The following is a 15293-nucleotide window of genomic DNA, read 5'->3' as shown; positions in this document are numbered from 1 at the left end:
AACTGTTCATGGACAAATGCAAAATATATTAAGATTTTGTTGTGTTTTTTAAAGAGTAGATTGTAAAAAGAAATAACTGTCCTCCAACAGATGAATGGATAAATAGATTGTGGTATATACTGTTAAAATAAAAAGAAAAAGAAAGGAAACAAATAGACCAAAAGAGTCACTTGTTAAGCTATGTCACCAAACCTAAATTTAACAAATTAACCTAATTGTGGTTGCAGCTTTTCCCAGGAGTGGAATTTTAAACCAATCAATCTAGAATTTCCTGACCAACCCTAATGAAGTAATTTACCTGATAAGACCTCCTGCCTTCCTCTAAGAGAAGGCATCCTTGCTTGAAATAATCCATACTTTTAATTTCTTAGTCCCACCCTCTTTCTGCCTATGAAACTATACATTTTTTACAACTCATCATAGCGCCCTTCTAGTTGCTAGATGGGATGCTGCCCAATTTATGAATCGCTTAATAAGCCAATTAGATCTTCAAATTTACTCAGTGGAATTATGCTCTTTAACAATACATACACTATATACAATGGAATATTATTCAGCCAGAATGAGAACTGAAATACTAATACATGCTATAACATGAATGAACCTCAAAAAAAAAAAAAAAAAGCATGTTCAGTGAAAGAAACCAGACATAAAAAGTTGCATATTGCATGGTTCCATTTATACGAAATATCCAGAATAGGTAAATCCATAGACAGAAAAGAGATTGGTGGTTCCCAAGGGCTGGAGGGATTAGAGAATAGGGAGGGACTGGTTAATCGGTACTGGGTCTCCTTATGTGGTAATGATAATGTTTGGGACTAGATGTACTTGCACTGGCTAGGAGTACTTTAAAATGGCCAAATTTATATTATGAGAATTTCACCTCAATGAATTAAAAAAACTGTGTGTGTGTATAACAAAAAAGATCTGAAAGGTATATAACAGTTATATATCTAATTGATATAATTATGAACAAGTTTAATTTTAATCTTTTTGCAGTTTCTAATTTTTCTACAATGACTATATACATATATATATATATACATATTGCTTTTATATTGAGAAAACATAATGATTTTAAATTTTTAAACAGTATGGCCTTTAAGTTTATGAAGAGGTTTAATCAAGAAACTAGGAAACCATGCTCATGATTAATGTCATTTATGTCAGTCTTCCTATTGCAAAATTAAATTTTAAGTGCAAATGGAATATATTTCACTATTTTTAAAATATAATAATTTTCACACACTTATATATAAAATTTCAAATATGAATGCAAATATCTTGTCTAAATTTATTTTAAAAATAAGCATTTCAGTGGGTTCTGTATTCTGAATAAGCCTACATAGAGTATTTGTTGAGATCTGTAAGGGATCAGTTCTTTGATCTTAGAGTTGATTATGACTTCAGTAACACTGTCCTACAACAGTGTCAGGCAACCTAACTCTGAGATCTCACCACCTTTGAAAAGTGGTTGGTACAGAGCCAGTGGTAGTTTTAAGACTTATGCCTCTTAAGCAATAGAGGCCAAAAAAACAGACCCATCTCAATTCCAGTATCTTTTGCCTGTAGTTCTTCTTTCTCTTTCATTTCTCCCCCAACCTCAGCTGTACATCAATTCATCTCTTTCTTCTAAAACCCCAGCTTTAAAAGTTACCTCCTAAGTGAAATCATCCTTCCCACATAATGTCAAATAAATTGATCTCACCTGTGCTCCCATGAATCCTTATGCCTCCATTATAGAATTAATCATGCCATTTCCATTAAAGTATACTTTTTCAGAGTTAAAAGTACTACTCTCATGCAAATATAAAATGAAATTGTGCCACGGATTTTATTCAACTCACTCATTAATGAGGAAACCTGTAAGATGTTAAAACTAGTTTAAATGAGAATTTGACTTAGAGATTTGTATTTTCTAACTGACAAAGTTCGTTTGCATTGTTATGAACATAAATTATTAGTATTGCCATCGGTTTTCTAACATTCTACTCTCACAGGGTTTTAAAATAGCTTAGACATCATCAGATAGAATCAGATAATCCATAAATTTCCTAGTCAATGCCCAACACTCTACTGAAAGGATATGCAATCATTTATTTTGCCCATTTCCAAGTCTTGGACTATATTTCAGGACATTTTATAGCTTTAATATCTGTCTTTTGCCCTGCTAGAATATGAGCTCAAAACTAGATCTTCAGATACTGGTTCAGTACTGAGTTCCTTTATGCCAGGCACCAAGTAAGACTCTAGGAATATAGAAATGATACTAAGGCAGAAAAATATCTTCTTTGACTTCAGGGATATATTAAAGCTATATAAACAAATAATTTATATACAATATAGAAGATCTGTGACTAAGATTAATCTGTGACATCCACAAATGGAACAGTGAGAGAGTTGAGAGGGTGAGGGCATAATTAGAATTGTTCTTAGGAGAGAAGTGATTCCACGTATCTCCCTAAGGCAAAACCCACTCATGACTTACCTACTGAGAATTCAATTCAACCACATACATGAAAAGTTTTTTGAGAACCACTTATATTGGCATGTGGAGAACAAGGAGACTAAAGAAGTTACAAAGAAGATGTGATAACAATATTGACAACTAATATTTACTGAGCACATTATCTTTAAGGCTTGCAACTACCTAATGACCTAAATGCTTTTAAGAATTGCTTTCTATAGATGAGGAAACAGAGCACATTGAGGTTATACAATGCTAAATTTTACCCTCTAGGAGTTGAGAGTCTAATGAAGTAGGAAAAAATATAAAAAGTCACATACACAATGATAATGGTATTAAGAACTACAGATTAATAATTAATTATGACAAATATAATAGACATATTTTGGGTTGCCAATCCAAATCATGCTTCCTTCTTTGAAATTGCCTCCATCTACCTTTTATGTTAACAGGGGGAAACTAACTGATCATGTTTGTTCCATCTGACCTCCATTAAAGCTTGCAGCAACTGGTTGCATCAGGGATATACACTTATTCAAATGAGTACCAACAAATAGCCTAGCTGAACCAATCAGATTCTTCTCAGAGCTGGGAATGTAAAATTGGGACACAGAGACCCTCAATTGAATTATGGTGGGTGGAGGATCAATTACAGGCTACTTTGTTTTATGTCGCTTCACTTTATTGCACTTCACAGATATTGCATTTTTTTACAAATTGAAGGCAAGACCCTCCACCAGCAGAAACATTACAACTTGTTTTATTACAGTAGTCTGGAACCAAACCTACAATCACTCCAAGGAATGCCTGTGTTATTTTTTACCTTCAACTTTCCCCTTCCCAGAGCCATCTCAACCAAATTGAAATTATGTGAAAGAAAGGAGTAGAGATGAAGGAATATTCTGGACTCTACTATCTAGTCCTCTGGGTTTACAACATTTCTTTTCATTTTGTAATTCACTGTTCTGGTTTCTTTCCAAGTGAGAATCCAAGTCTACTGAGGAGGAATTTAGATATCACATTCATTTATTAGGAACCAAAAGGTAATTGTAAAAGACTAGAGAAACTTCTTTGTATTTCATCTCATCTAAGATGCCACTGACTCTAAAACTACCATTATTTTATAGACTGTGAGGAAAGAACAAAACCCGCCAATTAAAGTATGATACATTGCTGTCTTATTATTAGAGATATTTAAATTTATTGAAAGATCTTTTGATTTTTATCTAATTCAGCTCTCTTGGGCATACATAAAAGAAGGAGAAGGAGGAGAAGGAAGAGGAGGAGGAAGAGGAAGAGAAAGAGAAAGAGAAAGAGGAAGAAGAAGAAGAAGAAGAAGAAGAAGAAGAAAGTAAGCAAAATTAGTGGGTGAAATTTCCTAAAACTCAGTCTTACTTAGACTTCAACCCTACCGAATCACTCTTCAACTCAGAATTGTCAGTGTTGAGTTTTTCCACACCATGTCATTCTCTACACCATCAAAAGCATTAGTGTTGTAGAATTTCTACAACAGTGTTTCGTTATTGTCTCTTGGATTTTATATAAGCTTCTGACACCCATTCTAAAGAATTGATGCACATGCATAGGCAACGACAACTCTGACATGATGGTTGCCTGAGCAACAGTGGCAATAGGAAGCAAGAGGAACTTAGAGCCCTGGTACCTTCATCTCAGTCAGTTAACTGATGCTGGGCTAATTGGAGAAGCATCACCTGGAAAGCCTGTTAAACTATAAGATCATGCATCCTACTCCTAGAGATTCAGGCTGAGTAGGCCGACATAGGGTTCCCCTGGTGTTTCTAATGAATGAAATCCCAAGTGGGAGGCAATGTAGGACAAAGACTAGTGAAACATGCTAGGTTCAAATCCTAGATCTACCTTTTGCTAATTACATGATCTTGAGCACATTACCATGCCACACCCTAGTTTACTAATCTATAAAATGGGGGTGATACCAGCACCTATCTCATGAGTTGTCGTAAGAATTAAATAAATGAATGCATTTGAAATACCTGAGACACTACCCAGCACAGAATAAGTGCTATATAAGTGTTTCAGACCAAATTTAATTATGTTATTTTAATAATAATACCAAAAATAATAATTATTAAATTTCACCTAACAAATATATCTGCGTCACTAAGGAGGCACTATAAAGCCTAGAGAGAGTACTGGTGAAAGTAATCAAAAGACCATTCATTGAACATTTATTTTGAACCAAGTGCTCAAAAAATGGCATCTCCCTTTTGCCTCATGTGTTTGGAGAATTTAATAGAAATTTATAATAAAGCTATAATCTGGTTCCCGTCTTCTAATTATATCAGTAGCAGAAGTATCCATATCACTGCACCCTTTTAGGCAAATGCTGTGTATCTTTTATAATGATAGAGCTTCACTTACTAAAGCATGTGATTGGAATGCTTAATTTCAGTCTTCTTAAATGAGATCCGTCAGTCCCCACTACTGGATCCAGTGCTGCTGGAGGGCAGGGACTTTGTTGTTGGCTTTGAATTGGAATTGTTTTGTTTTTTGCTCACTTCTAGGTTGTTTTATTTTCATTTTATCTTGTGGTCTTTCTTTTATTTCTCCTAAGTTTACCTCACAAATGTTAAAGAGTACCCCTTGATTCTAGTTTGCCACGGTTGGGTAAATAAGCCTCTTTTCATTTTGTCTTGTGATTTTATAAGTGCTTTTTGTTCACTCGTTATATTTTTACTGCTAAGCAATACTCTGATGTATGAATATAGTAGTTCACATATTCTGTTGATGAAACTATATTTTGTTGGAACAGACATCATTTTATTAATTTTCAGTGAGGAATGTAGCAGGCTGGTGGCCCAGACAGTGGAGTCAATCTTACCAGCCTATTCTCTCCCTGTGGATTTATTATATGGGAAGCTGAATCTTCGGGAAGTGTCTGTATGAGTCTGGAATCAGGTAGAAAAAAAGGGGTTTCTTAGATGATTCAAATAGCCAGCTCTCAACAGAGATATTCTATCAGGAGGTTTGACATAGGGCCGGGTGAATAACACTGATATTTGCCTCAAGGATTCGCCTTTGTTTCTCCACAGCTGATTCCAGACCCTTATGATTGACACATTCTCTCTTTTGACATATTAATACTAATCTTAGGCATTTCTCTCTTTAAAAATAAGCTTTGACTGTCTGAGCTATTGCCATTAAGTTGAATTATCTGAAGTCCTCACTTCTTTCCACTTCCAGTTCTTGTGTGAAAGACTTCTCTGTTACCCTAACCTAAAGGATCATATACAGGATATACACCACAAGGGTGGGTTAGTGGTGCTCCAGCCACCTGGAGGACTCATGTGGAGTCAGCCCCCTCTGTGCTTTACTCTGAAAGAAAGACATTATAAAAGTTGTCAAATTCGTAAATGGCAAAGATAGCTGATGAAGGAGCTAACATAATCAAAATGCAAAAAATAAAATTTGAAAGATTTTTTGACATGAAAATTAATATGGAACTCAAACGTCAGTGTCCAAAAATAAAGATTTATTGGAACACATCCACACCCATTCATTTATGTATTGTCTATGGTTGCTTTGGCACTATCACATGAGGGTCGAGTACTTGCCACAGAGATGATATGGCCTGCAAAATCTAAAATATTTACTGTCTGGCCCTTTATGGAAAATATTGACCCTGAAATAAGGCAGCAAGACCTGCCAATATCTAAGGGGAAAATGTTCTGGCAAAGAGAATGGCAAGAGCAAAGACCAGGACAGTGGTTGGCTTGTGTTCAAAAAATTATGCAGAAGACAGTGTGGCTGAAGGGCAGTGAACAAGGGGAGTGGTAGGAAATGGTAGGAAATGAGATCAAGAAGGAAACTATGGCCAGGTCTTCTTAGAGTAAGGGTTTTAAGTGAGATAAGAAGACATTTAAGGGATTTGAAAAGAGAATGACATAATCTGACAGCTGGCTGGATAATAGACTGAAGGACAGGAATTCTTAACCTATATTTTATGGATAGGAAAAAAATATCTTTATTGTCACGAAGTTTTAGCTGCAATTTAACATTTACCCCGATAATGAACATAGCCAATAAAACACAGTGACTTTGTCATCAACAGAAATCACGAATATTTTCATATCATATCACAGTAGTTGTAATTATATTGAAATATTTTAGTAATATCTCTACTTAGTAATTGCTACTACACCTTCTATTACATCTTATTTAATGCACTAACATAGTATATAGATATATATTACTCTATTATATATCTGTATTATATGTCTATAATATACATACATATTATTATATCACAAATTTGTTTTTTAGATATTTTAATAACTGTATTTCAATGTAATTTTTCCTTAATGCAATGTGTTTTATTTTATGTATTTAAAAGCATCTTCCATATGCTTGACTAGCCTGCTAAAGAAGTCCAGGGCCCAAGAAAGGTTAGGAATGGAAGCAGAAGAAATCATTAGAAAAACTAAATTGGATAAGAGAGCGCTAGATGTGTCCAAGATAACTATTTTAATCTTCCTGGCACATAGTAAGCACTAAATATATGTAAATTATTATTGTTATTAACATTTTGATGTATATCCTTATGGTGTTTTAGCTGTATATGATATAAGCTACTTTGTGATCTCCATTTTTCACTAAAAAAAACACATTTTACCCTTGAATAGCCGGGGTTTGAACTGCTCAGGTCTATTTATATGTAGATTTTTTTTTTCAATAAATATACAGTCGGCCTACCTTGTTTCTGGGTTTCTCATCCACAGATTGAAACAGTATTCTCGATCCACAGTTGGGAATCCTTGGATGTGGAGGGCCCACTGCATGCATTGTTCTAGGCCTTTTTAAATAAGGGAGTTGAGCATCAGAAGGTTTGGGTATCAGCAGAGGGTCCTGTATCCAATCCCCACTGGATACCGAGGGATAACTACAGTTGAATCTTCGGGAAATCAAAAGTTACATGCAGATTTTCAACCACACAGGTCAGCACCCCTAAATCCTCGTTGTTCAAAGGTCAACTGTATGTCGTAAACCTCATTCCTTGTCACTACACAGTTTTAATATCACTTTAATGGTCAACGAGTAGTTAATTGTAGAGACGTACCAATATCATTCAATCAATCCTCAATCATTGGACATTTACATTCTTGTTTTGATTGTTATGAAAAAAAACATGATAAACAGCAGCATTAAAACTTAGAACGTTTTGATTATTTCCTTAGGATGGATTCTAAAATTGGAATCATAATGTATTATTCAGTGTACAAGATACACAATTTAGTCTCTTAAAGATTTCCATTCCAGCTTCCTTCCTAGTTGGCATTTCACCTTTCCTCTTTGGCTCACATATACATGAGCAACTCTCTGAGTTAACACTCCTGGTTCAAACCAAGCCCCAGGAGTTTCCCCAAATGTACACACATACTCTCTGTCTGGTCTATTCTATTTTGACTTTCTACATAGAATTAAATCAACAGTAACAAAAACTAAATTCTATTATCCACTGGGTGGCAGTATTTCCTAAATGTTGGTTAGACTATCCGGAAGGAAAGTACCTTCTGTTATTTCAAGAGTACTTTCCGTGTAAATCCAATCCCATAAAGTGATGTTCAAGTATCACATGAATGAGAAGAGGTAGGATTGTTTGAGCAAATACTTACTAGGTCAGTACAGTTATATGGTAATTCTAGAAGTTTTCGTTGGGGTTGCTTCAACAAAAAACTTATGTTAGTTTTTAAGAGCATATGTTAATCTTTCTCATGAAAAAATATCAGATTGCAGAAATTTTCTGAAATAAAGAAAAGAAGTCACATATATTTTTACTATCATAACCTGTTATTATTATATTCCTTTCTAGTCCTTTTTTCTCGGAGCATATTTTTATAGTTATAATCAAGCTATACATAAAATTGACTTCTGCTTTCCTCCTAGCATTTATCACATTGAAAAAAATTAATAGACTGAAATGAAATATATTAAAATGTTAAGAATACTAACTTAGGAGAGGTCGTTACAGGTGCTATCCCAGCTAGTTAAAGTCATTTTTCCTTATTCTCTATCATATCACTTAATTTCCTTTGGGAGTTCATCTTTCTTCCTTTGCTCACAAATACATGAGCAACTGTTTGAGTTAACCTTCCTGGTTCAACCAAGCTCTCAAATTTTCCCCAGACGTACATACACACTGAGTGAGTTTGTTCACATATCACAATCCATAGTTATTTAGCTTATATATTTTGTGTTAGTTCGAATTCTCTGAAAATAGGCTCTAGTGCAAAGGTTTATTTGGAGCTATAAAGAAGAAAAGAAGGCAGTATTGGGCAGAGGGAGAAGCTAGCTGCAGTGTGGCTGCTACTGAGGAGGCCTCAATGGAGCCTGTCAGAGCTCTGGAGCTGGAGTAGCTCTTAAGAGTTGTCTAAAATTGAGGTAAGGGGGCCAGGCTTCTGTAGGTCCACAAGAGCTAGCCATTGGACATGGGCCACCCCCTGAGAAGGCGTATAAACCTGGGTGAAGAAGTTCCTAGTGAAGGGGGTGGGTAATGTGGGAAGAGCACCAGTCTTCTCTATATTTACTGAGTTATTGTTTGTATTACCCCTAGAATGGGAGCATCATGCAGGCAGAAGCCTCATGTGTCTTGTTTAGTGTATTTCCAGTATTTGCTCATTAATATATAAGACTAAATACAAATATAAACAATCCTTTGTTAGAATATTGAATAAATGAAGGCATAGAGAGTTTAAGGTATCTACCAATGGTTGCCCAGCTAGTGAGTCTCCCAATTTCTCACTCCAGTGCCCATGCTCCTAGCTCTTTACCAAAACACACGGGGGTTTCTGTTCACATTTAAAGCTTTCAGAAGAAAGAAAGGCCTCTAAAAATAAGAGATCCTCAGAGAAATCTGAAATGCAAAGGACAAGAGTTAGACCCACTGAGCCCATTCAAGAGCCTCTACTGCCAACCTACAGATTGATCTTCTAATGTTCACCACTAGGGGTTCTGTTTCATTTTTAAAAGGAAGAAGTTCTGTGTTCTAAAAATGAGTTTTCTGTTTCCAAGATTGTCACTATTTTAAAAGCGTGAAGATACAAAACCAACTTTGGGCAAATGAGAGAGAGGTAACATGAACCTACTCAACCGAGTATGAAAACAGAGGATGGATACAATATAATAAGAATTCTAGAAAGAGGCTCTGGGCATAACTTCAATAATTAGTGTGCAGCATTTCATATTTACAAGTCTATATAAAAGATTGAATATTTCTCAGAAGGATTAGGTCAGAGAGCCAGCCTCTTAGAAGAATTATGCTGAACTCAATGCTCAGAATAATATGGCCTAATCAACTGTGAAAGCTGTTCAATTACATGTTTCAAATAAAATAAATGGTCTGACTTATTTCATTTATTATCTACAGTTCATTCATAGGCATATGGGTAGGAAAGGAACCAGTTGTGGGGGGCGCTGAAGCTTATAAAATTGTTGAGACTCTTAAAAAAAGGAATAACAATACCAAATCATGGTATTGTTATAAAACAAAAAAATGAATATTTATTTGGTTGAGCAAAGAAATTATAACAAATTACATATTTTGAAAAGCTCACAAATACCAAAAACATAACAAATTTTTTTTTAAAAAGCATAACATTTTCATTAACTCCCTGACATGTCTATATATTATCTTTCTTCTCCATATTTTTGGGCTACAAATTTTCCACTTGACATTGATTTTATAGCATCAATTTCTATAGGGAGAATAGAAGGAAAAGTCGATCTTTTCTATAACACGATAATCAAAACCTTTTTTTATTTTCAATTATTTGGCTACTTAAAACATACAATTTCACACACATACACAGTTTGTAGTACTGCTACAGATTTATGCCCACAAACACAGAGATTCTGATAAAATTTATTGTGTGATTCCTATCAAAAAAGAAAAAAGGTACATACTTAAAAGTATTTATGCAGCATTATCAAGTACATTTCTGAAATTTTTAACTAGGCTTGGAGAATTGAATCTTCCATTTATAATTTTTCATTTTTGATGATTAGAAAAATTTTCCACATACCAGCTCTGGTTCAGTATGGTTATATCTTTTTACTTTCAACCTTTCTATGTCTTTATATTTAAAGTATACATCTTGTGAGCGGCATGTAGTTGGGTTAGTTTTTTCACCCAGTCTAATCATCTTTGTCTTTCTATTGAAGTATTTATTCCATTTGCGTGCTCTTCATGTTGTTCTATGCAGCAGCATTAATCATCCCCCAGTTACTCTGTCATACCCTTGACGTTGTTTCTCCTCCACCATTGACATACTTTGGTGCCAGAAGCTGTAGGACACATTCATATTGAGATAGGACCTCTGGCCCTGCACCTTCATGCAGGAACACTAGATGAGTTGACATAGCTGTAAGTAGGTATGTTTTTGGAATCCATTTCTATATCAAGCAGACTAGCAATACCGGAAGCGACTGAACTGCTTAAATTATCCTACTACACCCAATTATCTCCAACTCAACTTTCCTTTATCTGGCCATTGACCTAACCATCAATGTGAGGGGAAGTTGGGTATGAAGTTGGGAGTACAAAGACAAAGGTCTTAATCAATGTGTTTTTTTAATTTAGTTTTGAGTATATAGTACATTGGCTAGACATCTATATAGTTCATAAAATGATCCCCACAGTTGCACCCTCCCTCCCCTGATCCTCCACCTAGCCAATGTATTAATGCTAACTGCATTTCCTATGCCATGCTCCCCATCCCCATGACCATCCATCAGCTACTAATTTGTACTTCTTTAGCCCTTCACCCCATTCTCCCAGCCCCCCCAAACTTCCCTCCCCTCTGTCCATCATCAAATTGTCCACTATATTTGTGAGTCTGTTTTTGACTCGTTTGTTCATTTTATTCCTTAGATTCTGCATATAAGTGAAATCATATAGTGTTTGTCTTTCTCTGTCTGGCTTAAACACCTTCTAAGTCCATCAAAGCAATATCTTTTTCCTTCCCCTTCCTTTTCACATGTAGGGGTCTTGTTTTCTTATCCTTTCAGCCACTCTAACTTTTGGTTGGAGTACTTAATTGTTTTTCATTTAAGGTATTTATTGATAGGAATGTAGTTGTTACCATTCTTTATTCCTGTTTTTGATACATGTTTTTTTTTCTTAAAGAAGTCCCTCCAGCATTTTCTGTAATTCTGGTTTGGTGGTGATAAATTCCTTTAGTTTATTTTTGTCTAGGAAGCTCTTTATCTGTCCTTCAACTATTAATGATAGTTTCGCTGGATAAATTATTCTTGGTTGTATATGATGGGTCTTCATCCTGTCGAATATTTTTTGCCAAACCCTTCTGTGCTGCATAGTTTCTTTTGAGAAATCAGCTGCCAGTCTTATAGATGTTCCCTTTGTAGGTAATTATTTGTTTTTCTCTTGCTGCTTTTAATATTGTTTCTTTGTATTTAATCTTTGGCATTTTAATTATGATGTGTCTTGGTGTGGGCCTCTTTGAGTTCATCTCTTTTGGGACTCTCTGAGCTTCCTGGAGTTGCATGTCTATTTCCTTCACCAGGTTAAGGAAGTTTTCCATCACGATTTCTTCAAATAGGTTTTCAACTTCTTGTTCTCTCTCTTCTCCTTTAGGTGCCCCTATGACACGGATGCTGTTACTCTTAATTTTGTCCCATAGGCTCCTTTCTTTATTCACTTTGTTTATTCCTTTGTTTATTCCATTTAATATACTTCTCATCTCAGATAATGTGTTCTTCATTTCAGACTGGTTCCCTTTCATAATTTCCATTTTCATTTTTTATGTTTTTTATCTTTGTTGAAGTTCTCACTGAATTTATCTACACTTCCCAAAAAAAGTTCATTGAGCATCTTTATAACCAGTGTTTTTAATTCTGCATCTGTTGGATTACTTGACTCCATTATTGCTGGATCTCTGTTCTTTCGTATTGTTTCTGCTTCTTTGTCTTCCCATTTTAGCTGCCTTTCCGTGTCTGTTTCTATGTACTAAGCAAAGCTCCTAAGTCTCCCGGTCTTATTAGTGTGGATTTGTGAAGTAGGTGTCCAGTGCCACAGTTTTGAGAGAGGTTCAGCTGCAGACCAAACTTAGCCCAAGCCTCTACCCCTCTGGGGCCACCTGTTAAGATTCAGTAAGCAATCCATAGATGCTGTACTTACAGTTGCCTCAAAAGGCCACACCAGAAACTGAGGCTGCCTCCAGTGTGAGTCTCAGCAAGGAGCACCTGACTCACTGAGGATACACCTGGATGTGGCTTGGGTGGGGACGTGAGTTGGGGGAGGCAGGGTTTCAGGGAATCCTATGGATTGAGTAACCTCTGTTATCCAGTTTGATGACATCACAGCTATGGCGGCACTGGGAGTGGGGAGGGCTCTACAGGGAACAATGGATACTGCTGGCACCTCTGTACAGAGCAAGTCTTGCTTCGGCCCTCACTTCAACACTGTCTCCCTATATAGGTATAGAAATTAAATATTTAATTATATATATTTTAAATTTCTTTTATTTTAAGAAGAACAAGATTCTGTGAAATGTAATATAAAATTCACTAATATTTGGGTTATCATTTTGTCATACACATGTGTACTGCAGAAGTTGATAGCACCTGTACTCTTATATAGAACTCAGAATTGCTAAAATTTATATTCCTTAATTTATTCAAATGTCTCTTGGAAAAAATATTTCGAACCCCAGAATTACATTTTTAAAAGATCATTATGGTTGTTTTAAAGTATGAACCAGAGGAATGGAGGTTTTGGACAAAAGAAAGGGAGGCAGAGAGATTTGACAGTAAAAAAGTAAAAACTAGGACTGACTTTTAAAATCTCAAATGTGTGGACACTGAGAAACACAGGATTCTGAGCTCCACTTACTCATTCCACTTTTTCAATAACTATTTATGTACCCGATACTATTATAGACATGTGGGAGAGATAGATAAATAAATCATATATTTGAAAGAGGTAAGTGGTAAGGAATAATGAAAAAGTAAAGCAAGGTAATAGGGTTAGGAGTACAGGGTGGTAGAAGTGTGTGCAATTTTAAATAATTAATCACTGAGATGGTGACATTTGAGCTAAGGCTTGGAGAAGGTGAGGGAACAAACCATGGGGAGACTATTACAGGCAGTGGGGAGGAGGAATCACAGTAAAGGCGCCAATACAAGGGCATGTCTGGTCATGTCAGGAGCAGCAGAGGCCAGTGTAGCTCAGGGGCCTTGGGGCCAGTGAAAGGAAATGAAGTCAGAGCAGCCACAGAAGCCATATCATGTGGGGCCTTTCTTGGAATTTGGGGAAGAGGCAGCAGAGAAGTGGGAAACTGCTTCTCTCTTCTCTCTCCCCTACCCTATGGGTCAGCCTCCACTTTGGGGAGAGGTGACTCTCACACAGCCTCCTTTTACTCACGGTTCCATGACTGATGAAAAGGGAAATTCAGTAATCACTCTTAGTTTTTCAGAATGCATTGGTCTTGTCTAATTCTACCTATGCAGTGTCTAGCAAGAAATGCTGGCCTAATTCTGCAATGTCTGTAAAATATTGGCATCTTAGGAGAAGAGAGCTGAAATTGCACCACTAACCCTGCAGGGGCATTGGCAGCTAAGTTACTTGGGGTTCCCATGGTAGCAGCATGCCTACAGGGATGGCTGGAGAACAGGCATTGGAGCCCCAGAGCAAAGCTATTGATTTTCTGTTCCACTGAGGATAAGAAGATGTTTAATTGTATTTTCAGAATACCTTTGGGAGAAAAAGAGAAAAGAAAAATAGGGTCTCTTGTTATTTTCTTCACCTATGAGCAGTAAATTTAAAATAAATCTTTTTTTAAGCTTTCATTATGAAAAATTTCAAGCATATGCAAAATTTGAAAGGATAGTAGATTGAATCTCTGTGTACTCATTACCAAGATTCAATAATTATTGACTAATGGCCAATCTCATTTTTTTCCTACTTATCTAACTATATTTTTTTTTCTGGGGTATTTTAAAGCATATTCCAGACATCAATATGTGTTGAGAACTTATTAGACACTATTCTAGATGCTCAAATACAGCAATGAAAAAAGTATATAGACAAAAATTCCTGTCCACAAAAGTCTAGTTAGGGGAGAGAGATAAAATCCAAAAATGAATTATATGATATGTTAGGTGATGAGTGCAACATAGAAATATAAGGCAGGGGAGCAGAGGGAGACAATAGAGGTTGGGGTTACAACTTTAAATAAGGGGATCAGGGTACATGTGATGAACGTTGAGATGCACTGCTCAGATCTCACTTCAGAACCAAAGAACTTACACTCCCAGCTGCTGAAAAGAACCTCCTCATCCAAGGTTATGACTCCTTCCTGGGAACACCTAATACCCAATGACTAATCTGTGCAGAAGTATAAATGCCTACACTTCTTGCCCCAACTCAGGACAGCTCTGAAGGGTCATATCATTGGCAAAAGTTCTTATAGAATTGGCTAAGTCTTCCATTGAAACTATGTTGCAGCTCAGCTTCCACCTCTGCTAAATCCTGCATCTTTCCCATTCTTTCTCTTCCATAGCTGCTGATTCAAAAGCATACACTAATAAACTTCCTAGCATGCAGGAAGTTTATTAGTGTATCAGTTCCCAGGGTCTGTTTCCCAGGGAACCCAACCTGAGACAGTAGACCTTCCTAAAAACATGACTTCTTAGTAAATATATGTATGTAAATGATTGAGCCTGAGAATAAGGCATTGCAGTGGAGGAGAATCACACTGACAGAGTGGCTAAGAGCTCTTTAAGGAACTGGCAGCTCCTGGTACTGCAAGACAGTCATGATCCTCCAGTGTGG

Source organism: Pteropus alecto, unplaced genomic scaffold (genome assembly GCF_000325575.1).
Source record: "Pteropus alecto unplaced genomic scaffold, ASM32557v1 scaffold86, whole genome shotgun sequence".
Lineage (NCBI taxonomy): Eukaryota > Metazoa > Chordata > Mammalia > Chiroptera > Pteropodidae > Pteropus > Pteropus alecto.
The sequence above is the reverse complement of the archived record's forward strand: the minus strand, read 5'-3'. Positions refer to the sequence as shown.